Source organism: Narcine bancroftii, chromosome 1 (genome assembly GCF_036971445.1).
Source record: "Narcine bancroftii isolate sNarBan1 chromosome 1, sNarBan1.hap1, whole genome shotgun sequence".
Taxonomy (NCBI): domain Eukaryota; kingdom Metazoa; phylum Chordata; class Chondrichthyes; order Torpediniformes; family Narcinidae; genus Narcine; species Narcine bancroftii.
In genome coordinates, this window is record NC_091469.1 from 151,846,385 (window position 1) to 151,869,461 (window position 23,077).

General features: G+C 43.7%; 1 protein-coding gene and 1 long non-coding RNA gene across 4 annotated transcripts in view; one reads left to right on the top strand and one right to left on the bottom strand.

Moving 5' to 3' along the window:
• Nucleotides 1-1,154, bottom strand: part of rgs12b (regulator of G protein signaling 12b) — a 268,107-nt gene extending 266,953 nt beyond the window's left edge. For 2 of the 3 annotated variants that reach the window (XR_011358479.1, XM_069941829.1), the window contains exon 1: nucleotides 557-906. The gene's annotated coding sequence lies outside the window, so the exon portion shown is untranslated. Of the gene's footprint in view, nucleotides 1-556; nucleotides 907-990 lie in introns of those variants that run through there. The other variant, XM_069941849.1, reaches the window with a different exon arrangement.
• Nucleotides 1,155-1,192: 38 nt separating this feature from the next.
• Nucleotides 1,193-7,917, top strand: LOC138765110 (uncharacterized). The gene is made up of 2 exons (XR_011358480.1): nucleotides 1,193-1,339; nucleotides 4,651-7,917. It is a non-coding gene; the product is annotated as an uncharacterized lncRNA (long non-coding RNA).
• The last annotated feature ends 15,160 nt before the right edge of the window (nucleotides 7,918-23,077 follow it).

Here is a 23,077-nt window from a genome sequence, read left to right on the forward strand (position 1 = left end):
AGACCAGCCCCCTCACCGTCTGTAATGCAACTTGGAGCATCTGGAGAATGGGGGGGGGGGTTTGACTCTATTCCTTCTCGCTGAAATTCAATACGGGAATTTTTCGCAGATCAGGCAGTGTGGCGTGAAAGGGTCGCCTTCCCTCCGTTCTGATGCTGGTGCCGTGCAAACTATCCGGGCTGGACGACCTCCTGCCGCCAGTGGGCGAGAAACAGAAAACGTCAATGCCCCCACCGATGCCGCCGAACGTAACTTCTTGTGTTTGGCCAACACTTGAAGAGGGGGACCCTCACTCTGTGGTGACTGAGGCCCCCAAACCCCCCCCCCCACACACACCCCATCCCCCATCCTATCACCCGGCTCCCGGCTTGAACGCGAAGGCGCCAAACTTTGACCCCGGCAGCGCGACTTTGGTTCAAACGTCTCTATTGGGGGTGGGGGGGGGGGGGACGGCGAGGGAGGGGGGGGTTTATTCGCGGGATTAACAAAGCGGTCCAGAAACACCTCGGAGTCGAGGTGGGTTTCCCGCTTTTCGTGGCATCGTATCAACACTAACCTCTTCCACGATGCTGAGGGGGGGGGGGGGGGGGCGCATTCTCCTGAAAGCACCGAGTTGGACGGGGTCCGTGCTCGTGACCCCAGGGACCGCTCCCCAAACGGCTCCTTCTCCGCCGACTTGGGCTCCCCCTCCAAGAAACTTCCAGCCAGAGGGCGGCGGCGGCGGCCGAGGAGGAGGTCCCGCCCCCAACACCCAGCGACCAATCGCCGCGGCGCATTCGTGTTTCGCGACGGTCACCAGGAGCAACCGCTCTTCCCATTGGAGGGCGCGCCCGCCACTCGCGGATCCCGCCTCCCCGCGAAGGGGGGGGGGGGCGCGTGAAGCGGACGCGAATCAGTTTAAAGTTTTGCCAAGTCCTTTATTTCCTCCCCCCCCCCCCCCTCATCATTTGAAATCAAAACATGACATTTGTTGCGAAAAGGGAGCACAACCTGGGGGGGGTGGGGGGCGCCGACGACCGTTGCCAACGGGAAGAGGCGCGAGCCCGGACGAGAGTCGGTCCCGCTGCCCAGCCCCAACGGCTCAACTGCGCGCGCTCTTCTTCGAAAAGGGTCCGTCTGTGACGTTGGAAGAAGAGCAAGGATGAATGGAAATCGGCATCTGCTGCGTCGGGTTTATCGGGGGGAGGGGAGGGGAGGGGGGGGGTCGATTCCCTGAGGCGTCCGTTGAAGTTTGAAATTCCGTGGGGGAGAGGCAGCCGCGCGCACCTCCTCGGCGCGGACTTGTCACGTGTTCCGGAGGGCGGGTGAAAAGCTTTGTCCTGCCTGCTATCCAGACCAGGTCAGCACAGACTCGGGTGTCGCCGTCATCAAACAAAATGGCAGGGCAGAAAGAAAAGTATCGTTCAGCAGAGCAGAGGTCCCTTTAAAACTCTTGAGGACAGCCGGGATGCCCTTGGATCCCTCGGAGCTGGAGGTCCGGGCTTTCGAGCCCACGTGTCATCATGGGGAAGAAGGGAGTGTTTCCGTGGGGGAGGGAGGTTGGCAGCGTCCCCAAGGGGCCGCGCAGTTGGCACGGCGGTGTGCACGACGCCAGTGATCGGGACCAGACTGGGGTTGGAACCCCAATGCTGTCTGTAAGGAGTTTGTACATTCTTCCCTGGGGGGGGTTCCGGCTTCCTCCCACCATTCAGAATATACCGAGGGAGGATGGAGTGTAAGTTGGGTGAGACAGACTCGTACTGGGCTGTCTGTCTAAATTTAAAAGCAGGAGATAGATAGAGATGGAAGGGAGGTTCGTGACTGGATCCTCAATTGCTGAGGCCAAATTTAAGTATTGTGTGCGGTTTTAGTTACCTTCCAACAGGAACTATATCAATAAAATTGAAATGGTGCAGAGAAAATTTACAAGGATGTTGCTGGGACTTGAAGAGCTGAGAAAGGTTAGGACTTTATTCCCTGGAGCATCAGAGAATGAGGGGAGATTTGATAAAGGTATGCAAAATTATGAGGGGTAGCGGCAGGGTCAATGGAAGCCGGCTTTTTCCACTGAGGTTGAGTGAGAAGAACTTGAGGGTGAAAGGTGAAAGGTTTAAGGGGAATATTAGGGGAACTTCTTCACTCTGAGAGGTGGTGGGAGTGTTTAACAAGCTGCAAGCGGAAGTGGTGGATGCGGGCTTGATTTCAACATTTAAGAGAAATTTGGACAGGTAGATGGATGGGAGGAGTATTCAGGGCTATGATCCAGGAGCAGGTCGATGGAACAAGGCAGAATAATGGTTCAGCACAGTCTGAAAGGCCTTTTCTGTGCTGTGATCTATGATTTTCTGATTTGTCTCTTTTAAAAAAAAAATAACAGGGTCATATTGTTCCTTATTCCATACCCCCACTAGGAAAATTTATCAAAATCCGCATACAGGAATTCACGCAACCGGCAGCCTCAAGCATCCGGCAAAAAAAATTCACAGAAAATAAATAGGTAAACAATTAAGAAAGTTTAAAATTGGGCACCACCAAGCAGTTTGTTCCCTAAACACACAACATGTAATCTCAAGCAAACAGCAAATTCACTTATCCAGTAACTGCCAATCCCCACAGGTGCCAGATACTGGGGGTTTTAGTGTCATTTGGGCAATGTTTGGAGCAACATTTTGAAAGGATCTCTTATAACGGAACATCTTTCGTTTTGCAATCTACTGACCATGGAAAGTAATCAAGGAACTTTGCACAAGGGAGAAAAGGAGGATATATTAGATGGTGATTCAGGAGTGGATTTTAGGGAAAGGTTTGAAGGAGAGGAAAGATTCTAAAGTGTAGCCAAAAATACAGCAACCAATGATGGGAAGCAAAAAGCGAAAGTATTTCAACAAGGGATAAAACTAATGTGTATATATATATTTTTTTTTCTTTGGCTTGGCTTCGCGGTCAAAGATTTATAGAGGGGTAATGTCCACGGCAGGTGCAGGCTCGTTTGTGGCTGACAAGTCCGATGCGGGACAGGCAGACCCGGTTGCAGCGGTTGCAAGGGAAAATGGGTTGGTTGGGGTTGGGTGTTGGGTTTTTCCTCCTTTGTCTTTTGTCAGTGACGTGGGCTCTGCGGTCTTCTTCCAAGGAGGTTGCTGCCCGCCGAACTGTGAGGCACCAAGATGCACAGTTGGAGGCGATATCAGCTCTCTGCAATGAGCTCTCTGAACCCTTCTCCATTAACAATGGCGTGAAGCAAGGCTGCGTTCTCGCACCAACCCTTTTTTCAATCTTCTTCAGCATGATGCTGAAACAAGCCATGAAAGACCTCAACAATGAAGACACTGTTTACATCCGATACCGCATGGATGGCAATCTCTTCAATCTGAGGCGCCTGCAAGCTCACACCAAGACACAAAGCAACTTGTCCGTGAACTACTCTTTGCAGACGATGCTGCTTTAGTTGCCCATTCAGAGCCAGCTCTTCAGCGCTCGACGTCCTGTTTTGCGGAAACTGCCAAAATGTTTGGCCTGGAAGTCAGCCTGAAGAAAACTGAGGTCCCCCATCAGCCAGCTCCCCACCATGACTACCAGCCCCCCCACATCTCCATCGGGCACACAAAACTCAAAACGGTCAACCAGTTTACCTATCTCGGCTGCACCATTTCATCGGATGCAAGGATTGACAACGAGATAGACAACAGACTCGCCAAGGCAAATAGCGCCTTTGGAAGACTACACAAAAGAGTCTGGAAAAACAACCAACTGAAAAACCTCACAAAGATAAGCGTATACAGAGCCATTGTCATACCCACACTCCTGTTCGGCTCCGAATCATGGGTCCTCTACTGGCATCGCCTAGAGCTCCTAGAACGCTTCCACCAGCGTTGTCTCCGCTCCATCCTCAACATTCATTGGAGCGACTTCATCAGCAACATCGAAGTACTTGAGATGGCAGAGGCCGACAGCATCGAATCCACGCTGCTGAAGATCCAACTGCGCTGGGTAGGTCCATCGCCTTCCCAAGATCGTGTCATATGGCAAGCTCTCCACTGGCCACCGAGACAGAGTTGTACCAAAGAAGAGGTGCCTAAAAGAAGAATCGTGCCTAAAGAAATCCCTTGGTGCCTGCCCCATTGACCACCGCCAGTGGGCTGACATTAATATATATATATATTTCAGCAGGAGGATATCATTGCAGGATTTAATTACAAGGCTGATCATTTTCAATGAGCACTGCCTTACAATCAATTGCAAACTTATTTTTTGATGAAAACTTAAGATATAATCTTTCATACAGATTAGAAAGGGGAGCTTTCTGCCTTTAACTTTTGTTGAAGCTGAGACTGTAAACTTTAAAAAAAAATTGTAGCTTGAAAATTAGATTATAGGGCATGTACAAGAATAGACTCGGGCAAATAACCTATTTAAGTGTTGCGATGGTCTGTGATCAAAAAAGATTAAAGATACAAAAGAAATTATTTATTGTTATAAATATATCAAAGTACTCCACTTCTTTGGGAATACATAGCAAGAAATGTTTTTTAAACTTAAGTGGGAATAGGGAAGGTTTTGACTTGTTGGTATTCCCTCATTTCAGTTCATATAGTTTTTCAGAATCAGGTTTGTTACCTGAACATGTCACGAAATTCATTGATTTATGGCAGTAATGTGCATTAATTCATTCAGGTGCCTTGCCATTTGACATGAGAGATTTTGTCTCTCCATCCGTCACAATCTCTGACCCTCTGAATTATAGTTGTTGCCTCCCCTGTTCTCCTTCGGCGAAGACTCCATCTTTGAGGTGAGACCGTAGTCGATGTTAAGCTCATGATTCTACAAGGGAAAAATACTAAAGGCAGCCTTCAGGAGCCTGTGAAACTGCTCCACCAACCCCCATTGGCTTGAGGGTGATGCGCCATGTGGTGGAGCTGTGTCCCCAGGAAGTTAACCAGCGCTGTCCAGACCCCAGCAGTAAATTGTGCCCCCCTGTCTGAAGTTAGGTGCTCTGGGCCTCCATGTGTCAATAAGTGTCCTGGCACAGATTTCTATGTCGTATCAGCCTTGGGCCACCTCATGGATTAGTCAACCATGGTTATTAGGTATCTCACCACTCAAAACGTTGGGAGCATGAGTGAGACCACGTGATGGTCTGTCATCTTCAAGTCCAACTGCCAGATGGACCTGTTGGGGTCACCAATTGGCACTACGCAGGCGTGGAGAAGAACGACAAGTACACGGAAGCCTTGAAGTCAAGACTGGTTTATTGCACTGGCCGTTGTGTTTATATGGGTTCCAGGCACTGACATCGGGGAGCCGCGTCATCAGAGATGACTGGGATTGGCCGGCGTTCTCGCTACCACTTGCTGTCTTGACGACGGCCGGTGTCATCCCCAGGTCTGTGCATTCATCGGCCATTTTGTGGGCCAGTTCACATCTCTACATCATAAATTCCAATTTGTGGCATTTGCTCATAAAAATTATCTACCATCTGCAATCCATGGTTTCACGTGTCCTTGATTGGAAGACTAAACAAGTACTACACCTTGACCAAGTGTAACCTGTCAGCTATCGCACAGGAGTGCCTTTTACCTCTTTGCTGAGCAATAGCACAGCTCCGACACCAATATGCATTACAAGTGCAAAATGACAGTTCCATAAATACAAGATTTAAATAAAAACAAGTGCAAAAAAGATGAAAAGTGAGGTATTGTCCATAAGTTCATTGTTTGTTCAGAAATCTGATGAAGCAGTATTTTGTAATGTTGAGTGTGTGTCTTCAGGATCCTGTACCTCATTCCTAATGGTAGCAGTAAGAAAAGAGAATGGTCTAGGTGGTGAAGGTCCTTGATAAAAGAAGCTGGTATCTTAAGGCAACACCTCTCAAAGATGTCCTTAATGGAATGAAGATGAATGCCTATGATCCCGCTGGCCAAGTTCACAATTCTCTGTAGCATTTTCCTATCCTGTGCATTGGCACCTCCATACCCCACAGTGATACAACCAGTCAGAATGGTCTCTTCTGAGTAAAACACGATAGGCTGCAGACGCTGTGATTGTAGTAATAAACACCAAAATGCTGGAGGAACTCAGATGATCTATTCAGCAATCAAAGGGCTGCATCACAGTCTGTTATGGGGACACCAATGCCCCTGAGTGAAAAGCTCTGCAAAAAGTAGTGAACTCAGAACAGGACATCACCTATAAAACCCTCCTCACCAATGAGAGCATCTACAGGGAACGCTGTCGTCTGAGAGCACCAGCGATCATCAAGGATCCTCACCATCCAGCACACGCTCTGCTCTCACTGCTGCCATCAGGAAAGAGGTACAGGTGCCACAAGACTCGCCCCACCAGGCTCAGGAACAGCTGCTACCCCTCCACCATCAGACTCCTCAACAACCGACTCAGTCAGGGTCTTATTTGAGGACTCTTTTGCACTTTATTCAATGATTTTTTTCTCTCAGTTTGTTTACATTTCATTATTTGTTTACGTGTGTACATTGAGACAGGGTTTTTTTGCACTGACAATTAATGGTAATTCTGCCTAGTCTGCAGGGAAAAGAATCTCAGGGTTGTATGTGATGTATGTACTCTGGTGACAATCAATCTGAATATGATCAATTTCACTCCTGGACACATCCTCCTTGCCATCTGTTATTCTGCCAACAGCTGTGATGTAATTTGAATAGCGCCTGGCCACACAGTCATAGTTGTAGAGTGAGTAGTTGAGCCATGGGCTAAGCACACATCCTTGAGTTGTGCTTCGGTAGATTGTCATGAGGAGAATTAGATTGTTTAAAAAGTGAGCGGAGTGAACGGCTCAATACTTGCTCACTACGTCGTTACACATTCCACTTTTGTGCAAAAGTTCTTAATTCAAGCTCAACTGTACCCTTTCCCTTCACCATCTTTTTGTTCCCTCATTAACTCCTTTGTTTTTCCTTGTTTCATGCATTTAAAAAATATATTTTATTGATAAATTTTAAACCAGAGTAATAGCTACATTACTTTCAATTCCAGAAATTATTTTGAAGAATGATACCACCTCCCCTCCCCCAACTCCTTAGAATAAAGGAAAAAAGAAAATCCAAAAAATGCCAAGAAAACATTTATACTATAAAATCTATTGGAAATTACCAAGAAGTGAGGTCTTCAGAGAGCCAATTAAACATGCAAACCAGAGTTTTGTAAACACGGGCGCATATTTCCCAAAATTACCTAAATTTATTTCTGACTTCCATGATATTAAGATACATTTCATAGAAACTGCTAAAGCAATTAACACAAAATCAATTTGATACATATTTTGCAAGGGAGAACAATTCTGACTGCTGAAGAGGAAGCAGCTTTTTGAAGCAGTTCTTGTGGTCAGCCATTTTTATGGAATTCACTGCAAAGCATGCTCTGTGAATGACTGGGCCTTTTCGGTGGATTGAGCTGCACCAGGAGGGTCTTTTTGGGAAGCAAAGTGCTTTATTTGGATTATGACTAACAGTGGAGGTCACTTGGAGAGACCACTTCATTTTAAATGTGAATAGCAGTGAAGTTACTTGGTGCCAGGCTCTTGGAAGCTTCGTGGAAGCCACCCAATTTGAGTCTTGCCCTCAAAAGGACCAGGCGTGTTAATGATCACAGCTCGTGTGGTTGGACATTTCTTCAAAGGCAAAGCAAGAAGAATTCATGAGCCTGTAGCAGCGACAACTCCAGTCGTCCCATCAGTTCAACATTAATTCTGGGCATGAAGTTTCAAAGCCTTTGCTTCAACACTGAATTTGAAAGACTGAACTGTGAAGTAACTTTCTAGATTTTGGCCTGGACTGTAATGGTTTGGGGATATCACACACATTCTACTACACCTGGGCATAGTTGGGGATAGATTTAGTGTTAAGGATTATTTAAAAGTTAAGACAATAGTTTAAGAGTTAGAAATAAAAATAATGTTTTAAAATTAAACACTGGTCCATTGTCTATTGTTGCTTGTTACATGCGGTTCATAACACTCATGAAAAATTGAAAACTAAGTCAGAAGTAATGAGAGCCAACAGACCTGTACATTTACACATTGTCAGTAACAGAAACCGAAATGCTGTGAATAATTGATTGCAAGCTCATTTTGAAAGCATTGAGGGAAAAATGACATGGTGATCTGCAATAACTGTATACAATAGACAATTATCATTGAATCGATCAGATTATAGCCCCTTGTTCAAAGCACAAACTTACATCATTTAGCCATGTAAATAGAGTCCATAACAGCGTTGAATTCCCCAGAATCAGTTTTCTGCATCTGTTATCAAATTCTATCATTTAAAGGTCTCCATCCATTCAACCTTCTTTCAAGAAAACATTTCCCGATTGTTCTTCACTGTTGAGTTTTGGTATCATTTTGCACCGCCCCCCCACCCCCCGCCCATGGCCTTTTTGACATGAAACTGCACAGTATTAAGGTGAAAAGTTTTGCCCTCTAATGGAAACCATGTAACCACTTACAGCACAGACAGGCCAGTTCGGCCCTACTAGTCCATGCCGTAACAAATCCCCACCCTCCTAGTCCCACTGACCAGCACCCGGTCCATACCCCTCTAGTCCCCTCCTATCCATGTAATGATCCAGTCTTTCCTTAAATGTAACCAATGATCCCGCCTCGACCACGTCTGCCGGAAGCTCATTCCACATTCCCACCACCCTCTGCGTAAAGAAATTTCCCCTCATGTTCCCCTTATAATTTTCCCCCTTCAATCTTAAACCATACCCTCTAGTTTGAATCTCCCCCACTCTTAATTGAAAAAGCCTATCCACATTTACTCTGTCTGTCCCTTTTAAAATCTTAAACACCTCTATCAAGTCCCCTCTCAATCTTCTACGCTCCAGAGAAAAAAGCCCCAGTCTGCACAACCTTTCCCTGTAACAAAGTGATAGAATATTTTCAGATTAGTTAAAATTGCATTATTATACATTCAATAAAGGAAGGGGGAATAAGACTTTCCTTACTGTGCAACAACTCACTAAAAAAGCTACTTTGCTGGATAACCCTCTCAGGAACTAAATTAAACCTAAAAAGTAGTGAAGCAGTTGTTAAAGCTCATCATGCAGTACCTATGTTAAAAATAAATAAATATTGTTAAATACATTGTAGAGTCTTGGAGGGATCGTATGAGCAGTTCATCAGCATTCACAGGTCTCAATGTCCATGGGAAGAACCTGTTCCTCAGCCTGGTGGTGCTGGCCCTGATACTTCTGTATCTCTTTTCCAATAGGAGCAGCTGAATTATTGCTGTGTGCGGGGTGGTAGGGGTCCTTAACAATTTTGCAAACCCTCTTCAGACAACAATCCCAGTCGATCACGTTTATGGTGGGGAGGGAGACCCCAGTCTGACCTAAACTAGTAATGCACCTGGCAACACCTGCCCTATATCATGGTGTTCAAATTCTTCGATTGTACCACCCCTTGCTCCCAATGGAGCCACCATCAGCCTCTTAAGTCAGTGATGAACTACTGCAGTTCCAGCATTTTAATCACCAATGGAACTAGAAGAGGAATTTGGCCACGTTGTCTGCTGAGCAATAATACCGTTAGCCTGCAAGTGATTGATGTCCCTTTTCTACCTGTTCAGGTAACCGTCTGAATGCCTCTTAAACACTGCTGTTACATCTGTTTCCACTGCCTTCCCTGGCAGCATATTGCAGGCACCCAAGCTGTGTAAAAATTGCCATGCGAACCTATACCTTCGAATTGGTAGAGATTTTCTAAGAAAGATAATGATAAAGACTCTACCAACCCTAACTTTGCTTTTATAATTCTTTATAACTTATCAGGTCACCCCTTAGCCTTCAACACTCTGGAGAAAACAATCCAGGTTTGTCATACCTCTCCTTACAGCACTTACTCACTTATCCAGGCAATATCCTGATTACCTGTCTTGCATCCTCTCCAAAGCTTCTACACCCTTCATATGATGGGGCAATCAAAACTGCACACAATACTCAAAAGTTCAAGATTCCTTTTATCGCCAAGTTATCATACAAAAATGTACTTCAACTTTTGCCTGCTGTAAAGGCAAAGAGTGGCCAAATGCATTGCCTGGGAGCCCCAATAAGAGAAAGAAGGAAAAGACTCCCTTCGGAGATGCTGAGTGTCTGTGGATTTCTGTCCAGCGCTTCTGCAGTTTCCTGCTCAATTCATCGGCAAGCCTAGCTCCAGATATAAAACCTCCAATACGATCAGAGAGCTTTCAGTGCCTAAGGCCTTTAGGGAGCTCTTCTTGCCCTCAAGCACCCTCTCAAATCACGGTTCTGAAACCTGGTTTCCATAAGCCAGCAGGCCCACAGACTGGTGTGAGTCCTTTGATCACAAGCAGCCAGGAGCTCACACAGTTGGTGTGGATCCATCATCCCTTGAGCTCCTCACTGGTCCACTTCCATGGACACCTTCCTGCAGGGTCGTCTCCTAGACTTCCCCTTCTATCCCTTTTTTGTGTGCTCTGCATTAGTCTGCTGCTCCCCCAGAGACTGCACCCCTCGTGGTAGCTGCTGCTCAGCACAGGAGCCGCCACCTTGGGTGCAAACCTCCAAGGTTGCATGATGTTTTGAAAAATAAACACTGTTGACTCGTCCAAGAACCAAGCCTTTGGCACCATGACCGCAGAGGAATGCTATGTCTCCGCTCCCTGCTCTTGAGGATTCACACCAATGGTGGCGCTGCCATTTTTATCTCAAGTTTCTTCAAATGTGGCCTGATCAATGTTTTGTACAACTGCAGCATGACTTCCTAACTTTTAGACTCAACACCCTGACTAATGAAAGCAAGTGTTTTCTGTACCATTCTATCAATTCAGGTTGCCACTTGCAATGATCTCTGGGCTTGCATCCCAGGAGCATCAATGCTCCTGCCATTTATCTAATACATCCTATGACCAACTATTCATAGACTACAGCTCTGCTTTCAACACACTAGTATCAAATAGACCATTCCCATACTGTGTGACCATGGTGTCAGCACCCCTCTCTGCAATCAGATCCATGATGTTCCATCCTGCACAAGCCAGGAAAAATTGATGGCAACACACCAGGGCTCTATAAGGCTGTGCACTCAGTCCCATTCTCTATTCCCTGTGCATTCACAATTGTGTGGCCAAACACAAGTCTGATTCCATCTATAAATTTGCAGATGACACCACCATCTTCAGCAGGATCTCTAACAACAATGAAGCAGAGTACTTGTGTTTTGGTATCAACCTCTCCCACAATGTCAGCAAGACCAAGGAATTGGTTATAGACTTCCAGAGGTGGAACAGAGCTCACTCCCAAGTTCAGTATTCACCAGTACTGAAGTGGAGATAGTGAAGAGCTCAAGTTCCAAGAGGTAAATGTCTCCAGTGACACGTCCTGGTCAACCCATATTGATGCAATGGCCAAGAAAGTGTGTCAGCACCTCGACTTTGTAAGAAGCCTGAGGAAATTTGGCATGTCACCTGCATCCCTCAACAACTTCCACAACATGCATCACTGCTTGGTATGGGAACTGCTCCATCCAAGACTGCAAGGTGGTTGCAGAGGGTTGTAAATTTGGCCCAGGCCATTCTATAATTCCACTGTCTTGGAAAATCAGAAAAACGTATTAAATAACGCATCTGATCCTAGCCTTCTCCTATATAGAAGATTCACAAGTATGCAATCCCACCAGATTCAAGGCCAATTTTTTTTCCTGCTGTTTTCAGACTCCCTAATGAACCCAAAATAGTAAAATCATTGCTGCTATTGCTCCATACCAGCTGATCTCTCTGCAACTCTACATTTCTGTGTTGTGTTTTACTTGTGGTTCTTTTTCAGATGTCTATTGATCTGCTTGCAAAACAACCTCTATCTCTGCATTTTGGTACACATGACGATGAACCAAGTGCAACACCTCACACTTGTCTGGTTTAAACAGCATCTGCCATTTCTCTGTTCATATTTCTAACTGGTCCACAACTCCGCCAATGTTTGTGCCATTTGCACATTTTCTTGCTTCAGCTCTAAAATTCCATCATTGAACCTCTCCACTTGCCTCAATGCTTTTATGGACAGTGGCAGATGCTCCTTGTAGCATATCTTTTTGGCTTTTACCATAATATCACTATGGTTTCACAAGATCCATGGTGCAAAAAGAGGCTTTTTGACTGCAGAGAACAATTTCTGAATGTTGTCCTAAATTCTGTTTACACATGTGCCTTTTCCTGTTTTCCTTGAAGTCAGGGTTTAGTTGATGTTCTGGTTATACAACACATACTCCATGTTCATATCTGTACAAAGAAAAAGGACTTTGATTAAAAAAAAACAATCTTTTCAGGTCTTTCCCATTTGCTTGGGAAAGCAAGCACGTGTAATGAGTATAATAGCTCCTTTGTTCTGTTATTGGATTTGTTACAAATGAGATATAGAAAGATTAAAGTTCAGCTTATCATCTGTACAAATCAGTCGCAACCTTCAAGATAAGCAAGGCGCTTTCACATTTGCAGCCAAAAGAAAACCAGGAGTTTGTTCATTGCAAGATTCTTGGCACATTTAAGGCAGAATATCACAAAACTTCACAAGGCGACTTCACATTTTAGTGCTTTGCAGTGTCTCTAAGCAACAAAGATAAGACCCAAGACTCCTGAAACCACTTATGTGGCAGCAGTTGAGTGGGACATTTCCATGAACCGAAAATCTTTTCATGTCGTTGTGAATAACAAACAAAATCCAATGAACCATTAAACCAAGGGCCATATTCTTCAAAGGAAAACTTCAGTGAAGAAATCAACTGACTTATAAAGTATAGAACGACTAAAATGTGATCAGCAGCGCTGAGTAGCTAAAGGTAGACCAAATGGATTATTATAAAATGCGGAGATTTAGTATGACAAATTTCTAAAGATATATGATGGAAAGTTTGCTGCATGACCCTCTGGTATGGGGACATCAATACCCCCGAGCGTAAATCCCTGCATTAAGTAGTGGACACAGCCCAAGACATCACAAGCAAAACCCTCCGTCATCAAGAACATCTACTAGGAACGCTACCGTCAGCAGAAGCAATCATCAAAGATCCACACCACCCAGCACACGCGCTGTTCTTGCTTCTACCATCAGGAGAGAGGATAGGTGTCACAAGACTCATACCGCCAGGTTCAAGAACAACTGCTAACCCTCCAACATCAGATTCCTCAACAAACTCAGAGACTCATTTCAGAATTCTTACTTTTGCACTTTATTTTTTTTCTTCTCTCTATTACAGATTGTTGGCATTTCTTTGTTTACACGTATACACATCTTCTTGAGTATAGTTTTTTTGCACTAATAATAAGTGGTAATTCTGCCTCACCCACAGGAAAAAGAATCTCAGGGTTGTATGTGATGTCATGTATGTATGTATGTCATGTGATGTCACTCTTCGTGGCATATCTCGGTCAAGTGGTGCCCTAGGGCTGCCATTGACATCGACGCCTCCCGTTAAAAAAAATGCACAAAAAAAACCTACCACACATGAATTGGGCCGCTTGACATAGTTTCTATTCAAGTGCCCCTCACCACAACCACACGCGCAGGTTGTGGATACAGTTTGCGAGATGTCCATCTGTCTTTAACCCCTTCCCTCCTCCTGATCACTAGGATCCCACATTTTGGCGATTAAAATCTGTCAGAAGTTGGTTTGGGAAACCAGGGAGGCTACAGGGAGATCAACAAGGTACTAACTGGAAAATCTCCACAGGCGGCCGGGGCAGCTGTCGGAGGGGTTGTCATCACATGGCCGAGGCAGGCTGTTGGTGGGGCTGTCATTGCACGGGTGGCCAGCGGGGCCATCAGTGCATGGCCGCAGCCACCCAGCCTCACACGTCACCGGACTGCTACTGCTTCCGGGCCTGCTCATCGGTGCCAGCAGCTCAATGCGGAATCAATGAGCAAAATGGCCATCTTCCCTACCCATAATCCTCTATGGAGCTGGAACCGCTGTGTTTCCCTGGCTGGCACTGGCAGACTGGTTCCAGCTGCATAGGGGATTATGGGTAGGGAAGATGGCCATTTTACCCATTGATCCTGCATTGAACCACCGCCAAGTGCTGCTTGCGTGCTGGAATGACCCCGAAGCAGCCCATATTGGGCTAGGGACTCGGATATTGGGTAGGTAAGGCAAAGACAGTGGTGCCCCAGTTCTGTGCCCCACCTGCCATACCCTAGATATGCCTACGAGTATGCGGACAATAAATCTGAACTTTGAACAATTCCAATTTTATGGGTGTGTAATGTACAGGCCATTTTGTGCACCACGAGGTTTTGCTTGTCCGACTTTGTCAAGAGCTGAGTTTTGCAATCACACCTGTGCATTGGTGTGCAGGACGATGGCAAAAGTTTGATTTGCATAGAGTTATAGGTGGCAACATTACCATAGAGAATGCTCGTCATCTAACGGGTTGTCTAATGATAGTTAATCATGAAATGTTCCGTTCTTGGGAAATTCTCTTGAAATTGCGTTGGAAGATGCAAGTTTCTGACAGCCAGCATTGACCAAGGGATCTTTTGGATTAAAATTGTGGATCAGAAGAATAACATGCAAACGGATGTTGGGCAGCAAGATATCACAAGTCAGTGTAACCGCATGCCAAAATAGAAATTCCAGCTGCTGTCTCATGGCTCTCAGATAATTAAGCTCATAAAATCTGTTTCAAATGTATTCAGTACCAGGCTGACTACAAAGAATTTAATCAATACAGCGTTGTGTCATTAAAAACGTGAAAATTAATTGAAATACTTAATTGGTCTTCAAATGATGCAGATTACCCCAAGACCATGATATAGAAGCAGGCCATTTGGCCCATCAAATCTTCTCCACCATTCCATCATGAGCTGATCCTTTCTCCCACTCAGCCCCACTCCCCTGCCTTCTCGCCATAACCTTTGATACCCTGACTATTCAGATACTTATCAATCTCTGCCTTAAATACACACAACGACCTGGTTGCCACAGCCATCCGTGGTAGCAAATTGCAGAGGCTTACCACTCTCTGGCTAAAGAAATTCTTTAGTGTCTCTGTTTTAATCCTGAATTTGTGCCCTCTTGTCCTCGACTCCCCTACTATGAAAAACAACCGCCACATATTTAAACGTAAAGCATGGTCACAAGCCCTTCCGGCTCACAAGCCCAGGCACCCTAAATACATCAGATTCACTCTGTCCAGGCTTTTCAACATTAAAAATGCTTTATGGGGTTCCCTCTCATTTTTCTGAAGTCCAAGAGCCATCAAACATTCCTCATATGCTAATCCCTTCTTCCAGGAATCATTCTTGTGAATCCTCTCTGAACCGTCTCCAATGCCAGCACATCCTTCCTTAAATAAGTAGCCCACAACTGGACCCATACTCCAAATGAGGCCTCGTTGGTGCCTTAGAAAGCCTCAACATTACATCCCTGTCCTTGTATCCTATTCCTCTAGATACGAATCCCAACTCTGCATTAGCTTTCTGCACAGTGGACTTCATCTGGAAGTTAATCTTCAGGGTATCCTTAACGAGGGCGCGCCCGTCCCTTTGCGCGAGGGCGCGCCCGTCCCTTGTGAAAGATGGTATAAAAATGTTTTTGTACCAGCTTTAATCAGTTTACTGTGATGTGAAGGTGACAAACGACACTGATTAAATGTGCTAACTTTAGCGAAGTACTGGAAGGTGTTACTTCTCTGAAGCCAACTATTATCTAGATAGAATGTGGCAGGTCCAACTGTACCTGGATGCAAATAAGACAAGCCATTTTGTTGGTAAGAATTTAGCAAGAACTGGATGAAAATTAATTGATATTGCTATCCAAAATACTAACTAAACTCTGGGTCTGTTCAGAACATCTGAGCTACATAATTCTTAGATTCTGGGGCTCGCATCCCAAGTCCAGCATCACCATCCCAACCACAAGTTTAAGCTGTTTATAAGCAAGGGTAAACAAATCATATTTTAAATTTGACCAAGGGTGATTGACCTGAAACAGTAAACGAGTTTCTCTCTTCACATCTGCTAACATGTTGACTATTTCGAGCATTGTTTCAGATTGCCAGCATCTGCAGTTATTTTGCTCCCATTTACGTTACCCCTTCAATTTCATGATCGGACTAGAGTTTATTTAAATGAGAAGATGTAATTTCAGGTCTTTGTGCTTCCTCTGCCTTTCAGTAAGATCAGCTCTTTCACCTTGATATTACTTCTCTGAACCATCCTCTGGATTCCCTGAAAAGCAACACCTATGACTGCATGAAGGGATCTGGGACTCTTCGTCCCTCTGCAAATGGAATCTTGACTTCTTCATTGGCAGATGCCAATCAGTGCAGATTAGCCATATCACCACTTTGTCAACCCAGGGCACCCCATGGCTAGGTGCTTGGTCCCTTGCTCTATTCGTTGTACACGCATGACTGCAAGGCCAAGTTTGGTGCTAATGCAAACTATACATTTGCTGTCAGCCAAATAACTGGAAAGATCTAGTCTGAATACAGAATGGAGATCAAGAACCTGATTGTGTGGTGCTAGAACAATAACCTTGCTCTCAACATCACAAAGACCAAGGAGCTTAATTTGATTTTAGGAAGGAGAGGGTGGGGACTATGCAACTGTTATATTGATGGGACAGAGTCAGTACCTTCAAGTTCCTGGGAATCAATGTATCAGACTTCTGGAGCCAGCTCATTGAGGCTCATTGAGACCTCGACGATGTCAGAAGTCTGAGGAGATTTGGCATGTCACCAGACATATACAGGTGCACTGTTGAAAGTATACTGACCAGTTGCATCACAGCCTGGGGTTTGGGAATTCAACTGTCCAGGACCGCAGAAGGCAGCAAACAAAGCCAAGTCCATCACAGGCTCCAACCTCCCATCCATGGAAGACATCATGTGAGGCATTGCCTCAGGAAGGCAGCCAAGATCATAAAGCGTTCCCATCAGCTAAGCAACAACCTCTTCTCACTGCTACTTTTGAAAAGGCAGCACCTCTGGGTTCAAGAAGTTTCTTTCCATCAGCTCAGACTCTTGAACCTCCCCTGACTACACCAATCATAAACGACCCTGACCCCACAAAAAAGACTCCCAAGTTTCTTGGCTTGAGGACTCCCTTTTGAAACTTTTTTTGCAGTATGCTAACTGTGAGTATTTATCACCCATCTTTCATATTCCCTCCTTTTCATTTAATGTTATTGTTATTTTTAATGAGGTACCAGTTAGACTACAGCAAGACATTTAGTGCATAATGTAGATAACAATAACTTTATTATCATTAAAATCTATTACTCTTCTCTCCATTTGTATTTATATCCCCTTAAATTAATTTGTCCTATTTTGCCAAACTAAATGGCTAAAGTTCCAGATTTTAAACACAGTAAAGACATTGTTCCTTTTGTATTTATTTGTATTTAATTTATGCCTCTGTTTTGTTTTGGCTTCACTCAAGTGAAATTCTTTTCTAAATTGTAAAATTTGTTTTAGCAACATGGACAGTGAATCTTCACCCATAGCTATATTTTTAAAAAACTTTTTACAGTTACTGTCACATTTTGCCTGGATTGAATCAGTTTGCTCCTAATGACATTAGCTTTGAACATAATGAGCATCTAGTTCAAATAGTGTTCATGTAATACACAAGTTATCCATTATGTGCTCAACTCGACGAATACCAGTTAAGCAGATGTGCTGGTTAACCCAAGTCAGTTGAACACTCCCTCAGTAATCTCCTGACAATGGCCTAGGCACTCTCAACTCTTGACGATAGCTAATGACTTAAAAAGAAAATTGAAAGAAAGTGACCAAAAAGTTAAAGAAACACAGGAGTTGTTAGCACAGAAGATGGATATAATGGAAAACTATTAGTAGGCGAAACAATATAAAGATAGTGGGCCTTAAGGAAGATGAAGAAGGCAAAGATATGAAAGAATTTATAAAAAAATGGATCCCAAAAGTCCTGGAAATGCCAGAAATGCAGGAAGGAATGGAAATAGAAAGGGCACACAGAACATTAGCCCCGAAACCACAGTCACAACAAAAACCAATTTAGTAAAATTACTGAGATACATGACAAGAGAAAATATATTGGAGAAGGCAATGAATAAAATGAGAGAAGACAAAAAACCACTGGAATACAAAGGACAAAAAAATGTTTCTACCCAGACATAAGTTTTGAACTCCTGAAGAAGAGGAAGGAGTTTAACGCACCAAAATCAATCTTATGGAAGAAATGCTATAAATTTATGTTAAGATATCCAGCGGTGCTTAAAATAGTTATTCCAGGGCAGCAAAACAGACTATTCTTGGATCCGGAGAAAGCACGAGAATTTGCAGAACGCCTGAAAGACAGAAAGAGAGATGAAGAGATGTAACAAGAACAAAGAACAACAACAAACTACATATAAAGAAGTAAAAATAACGTATAAGTAAGAACTAAAGGAGGGAAAAAAAGGGAAGTAAGGGAGAAGGGAGAAAAAAAAGAGGAGTTAAAAAAATAATAAATAAACATAAAAAGAAACAAGGGGGAGCTTTGTTGTAATGTGAAGATAAAAGTCTTTTCTGGAGGGGGTTCGGTGGGAGAGAATAACAGTCACTGTGAAATCAGTTGATACTTGCAAACGGGTTGGCAATCCGAATGGAGAGGGGAGTTGTGGTTGCGCGGCAAGGGACAAGGGGCGACTCAGGGGGGGGGGGGGGAAACACTTGGGGTTAAGGGAGTTTTAGATGTGGGAATGGTTGAAATATTTTATGTTTTAGAAGTGTTGTCATACAGTGCGTTCAAAAAAAGAAAACTGAGAAATGGAAAAGGGGAAAAGGGGAAAAGGGGAAAAGTGGTGGTGAGGATGCGGAAATTAGATGTAAACAAAGTATGAAATGGCCCTGTTGAACTATATGACTATAAATATTAATGGAATACATAACCAAATCAAAAGGAAGAGGCTATTAAATTTACTGAAAAAAGATAAAATTGACGTGCAGGAAACGCATCAAACTGAAGTGGAACACAAGAAATGAAGGAGAGACTGGGTATGGCACGTAACGGCAGCATCATGTAATTCAAAGGCCAGAGGTGTAGCTATATTAATCAATAAAAATGTACCAATCAAAATAGAGGAGAAAATAACAGATCCAGCAGGGAGGTAGGTAATGATAAAGTGCCAGATATATTCAGAATTTTAGAATTTGTTCAATATATATGTACCTAATGAAGAGGATCAAAAGTTTATGTTTAACCATATAACCACTTACAGCACAGAACAGGCCAGTTCGGCCCTACTAGTCCATGCCGTAGCAAATCCCCACCCTCCTAGTCCCACTGACCAGCACCCAGTCCATACCCCTCTAGTCCCCTCCTATCCATGTAACGATCCAGTCTTTCCTTAAATGTAACCAATGATCCCGCCTCGACCACGTCTGCCGGAAGCTCATTTCACATCCCCACCACCCTCTGCGTAAAGAAATTTCCCCTCATGTTCCCCTTATAATTTTCCCCCTTCAATCTTAAACCATGTCCTCTAGTTTGAATCTCCCCCTTTCTTAATTGAAAAAGCCTATCCACATTTACTGTCTGTCCCTTTTAAAATCTTAAACACCTCTATCAAGTCCCCTCTCAATCTTCTACGCTCCAGAGAAAAAAGCCCCAGTCTGCACAACCTTTCCCTGCAACTCAGACCCTGAAATCCTGTCAACATTCTCGTGAACCTTCTTTGCACTCTCTCTATTTTGTTTATATCTTTCCTATAATTTGGTGACCAAAACTGTACACAGTACTCCAAATTTGGCCTCACCAATGCCTTGTACAATTTCATCATAACCTCCCTACTCTTGAATTCAATACTTCGATTTATGAAGGCCAACATTCCAAATGCCTTCTTCACCACACCATCTACCTGAGTATCAGCCTTGAGGGTACTATTTACCATAACTCCTAAATCCCTTTGTTGCTCTGCACTCCTCAATTGTCTACCATTCAATGTATATGACCTATTTAAATTTGCCTTTCCAAAATGTAACACCTCACACTTATCTGTATTAAATTCCATCAGCCATTTCTCAGCCCACACCTCCAGCCTTCCTAAATCACCTTTTAATCTACGGTAATCTACCTCACTGTCCACAACACCACCAATCTTTGTGTCATCCGCAAACTTGCTTATCCAATTTTCTACCCCTACATCCAGATCGTTAATATATATAACAAATAATAGTGGACCCAGGACCGAACCCTGAGGAACTCCACTAGTCACCGGCCTCCAATTGGACAAACAATTTTCTACCACTACTCTCTGACACCTTCCATTCAACCACTGCTGAATCCATTTCACTACCTCCTTATTTATATCTAATGCTTCCACCTTTTTTCCTAAGCTCCTGTGGGGAACTTTGTCAAAAGCTTTACTAAAGTCCAAATAGACAACATCCACAGCTTTCCCTTCATCAAACTTTTTTGTAACCCCCTCGAAGAACTCAATCAGGTTTGTCAAGCATGATCTACCCCTGACAAAACCATGCTGATTACTCCCTATCAATCCTTGTATCTCCAAAAATTTGTAAATAGCATCCCTCAGAACACTTTCCATCAACTTGCCCACCACAGACGTCAGACTTGCAGGCCTATAATTCCCAGGTTTGCATTTGGACCCTTTCTTAAACAGAGGAACTACATGCGCCACCCTCCAACCCTTTGGTACCACCCCCGTGGCCAGTGACATCCTAAATATCTCTGTTAATGGCCCCACTAACTGTCCACTAGCCTCCCTGAGTGTCCTAGGGAATATTTTGTCCGGTCCCGGAGAATTATCCACCTTTATCTTTTTTAACACAGCCATCACTACCTCCTCAGTTATCCTTATATGCTTCATGACCTCCCCACTATTTTTCTTTACTTCAACTGGTTCAACATTTTTTTCCCTAGTGAATACCGAGGCAAAGAAATCATTCAAAATTTCCCCCATTTCCTCAGACTTCTCACTCAGCCTACCCTCGGTATCTACAAGGGGTCCAATTTTATCTCTCACTAATCTTTTACTTTTAATGTACTTATAGAAACCCTTTGGATTTATTTCTACTCTGTCAGCCAAAGCCTCTTCATGCCTTTTTTTGGCCTTTCTAATTTCTTTCTTAAGATTCCTTCTACACTCCTTGTAGTCCTCCTTCAACTTCTCAGCTCCCTGCTCTTTATACCTCTTGTACACCTCCCTTTTTCTCCTAACCAAATTTCCAATATTCCTCGAAAACCAAGCCTCCCTATGACTTCCAGCCTTTCCTTTGATCCACACTGGGACATAACTACTCTGTACCCTCAAAATTTTTGTTTAACAAGTGTACCTGAAAATATCCTGTCCCACTCAATACTCCCCAAATCCCTTCTTATTCCTACGAAATTTGCTCTTTTCCAATTCAGAACCTCAACTTTAGGCCCCTCCTTGCTCTTCCTTAAAACTACCCCAAAACTAACAGAATTATGGTCACTGGACCCAATTGGTTCTCCAACATTAATGTCCGCTACCTGATCTAGCTCGTTCCCTAACAGGAAATCCAGTATTATACCTCCCGAGTCGGTTCTTCTACTAACTGATTTAGAAAACAATCCTGAACACATTTAACGAACTCCAGCCCATCCAGCCCTCTAACCGTATGGGTATCCCAATCAATGTGTGGGAAGTTAAAATCTCCCATGATCACTACCCTATGATTTTCACACATATACGTTATCTCCCTACAAATTTGTTCCTCTAATTCCCTTGGCCCATTTGGTGGTCTGTAATACACCCCTATTAGCACCCTCTTGCCTCCTCCACCCCTCAATTCCACCCAAACAGCCTCACTGGTCGATCCCTCCATGCCATCCTGCCACCTCACGCCAGTAATGTCCTCCCTAACAAGCAGAGCAACTCCTCCTCCTTTTTTACCCCCTGATCTATCACATCTAAAACAAATGTATCCCGGAACATTAAGTTGCCAGTCCTGCCCCTCCTGTAGCCAGGTCTCACTAATTGCCACAATATCGTGACCCCAAGTATCTATCCATGCTCTCAGCTCATCTACCTTGTTCACTATGCTTCTTGCATTAAAATATATGCATCTCAGAGAATGACCCTCACATATATTCTCTTTTTTACCTTCTACCCTAATCTCCATCCTACCTTTCTTATCTTTTTTATTCCTAGCTAGGTGGCCATACTCCCTGGAAGATATCTTTTTGAAGATTGTAGATATGCAAGGGACTTTAACCTTAATTAACCTTAATTCAGATTCAAAGATGGATAAAACTGGACAAAAGACTAGCAGAAAGAACAAAGTAGACAAATTTATGGTTAAATCAATGCAGGAAATGCAACTTTTGGATATATAGAGGAGACAACACCCAAATGAGAAGGAATACTCATGTTATTTGAGTAGACACAAAACATACTCAAGGATTGACCTGTTCCTGTTGACAGCCCATATCCAAGGGAGAGTTAGGAAAACGAAATATAAAGCTAGATTGTTATCGGATCACTTACCCCTGTTATTAGCAATAGAGCTGGAGGACATCCCACCAAGAACGTATAGATGGAGATTAAACTCCATGCTACTTAAAAGATAGGATTTTAGAGAATTTATTGAGCGCCAAATTAAAATGTATTTTGAAATAAATACAGAATCAGTGAAAGATAAATTTATATTATGGGATGCAATGAAAGCCTTCATCAGAGGGCAGATAACAAGTTATGTAACAAAGATGAAGAAGGACTACAATCGGGAAATAGAACAGCTGGAAAGGGAAATAGCAAGTACAGAAAAAGAACTAGCAACAAGGGAAGATACAACAAAAAGAGAATTGGCGGACAAAAAATAAAATACAAAACACTACAAACTTATAAAGTGGAGAAGAACATAATGAAGACAAAGCAGAAGTATTATGAGCTGGGAGAAAAAAAAACGGACAAAATACTAGCTTGGCAGCTTAAAACAGAACAAGCTAAAAGAACAGTATTGGCACCAAGGAAAAAGGAATCAAATTACATATAACCCAACAGAGATCAATGAAAACTTCAAGAAATTCTACGAGTAATTATACCGAACTGAGAACGAATGGGAAAGAAGACAAAATAGATGAGTTTCTAGCTAAAATTGAA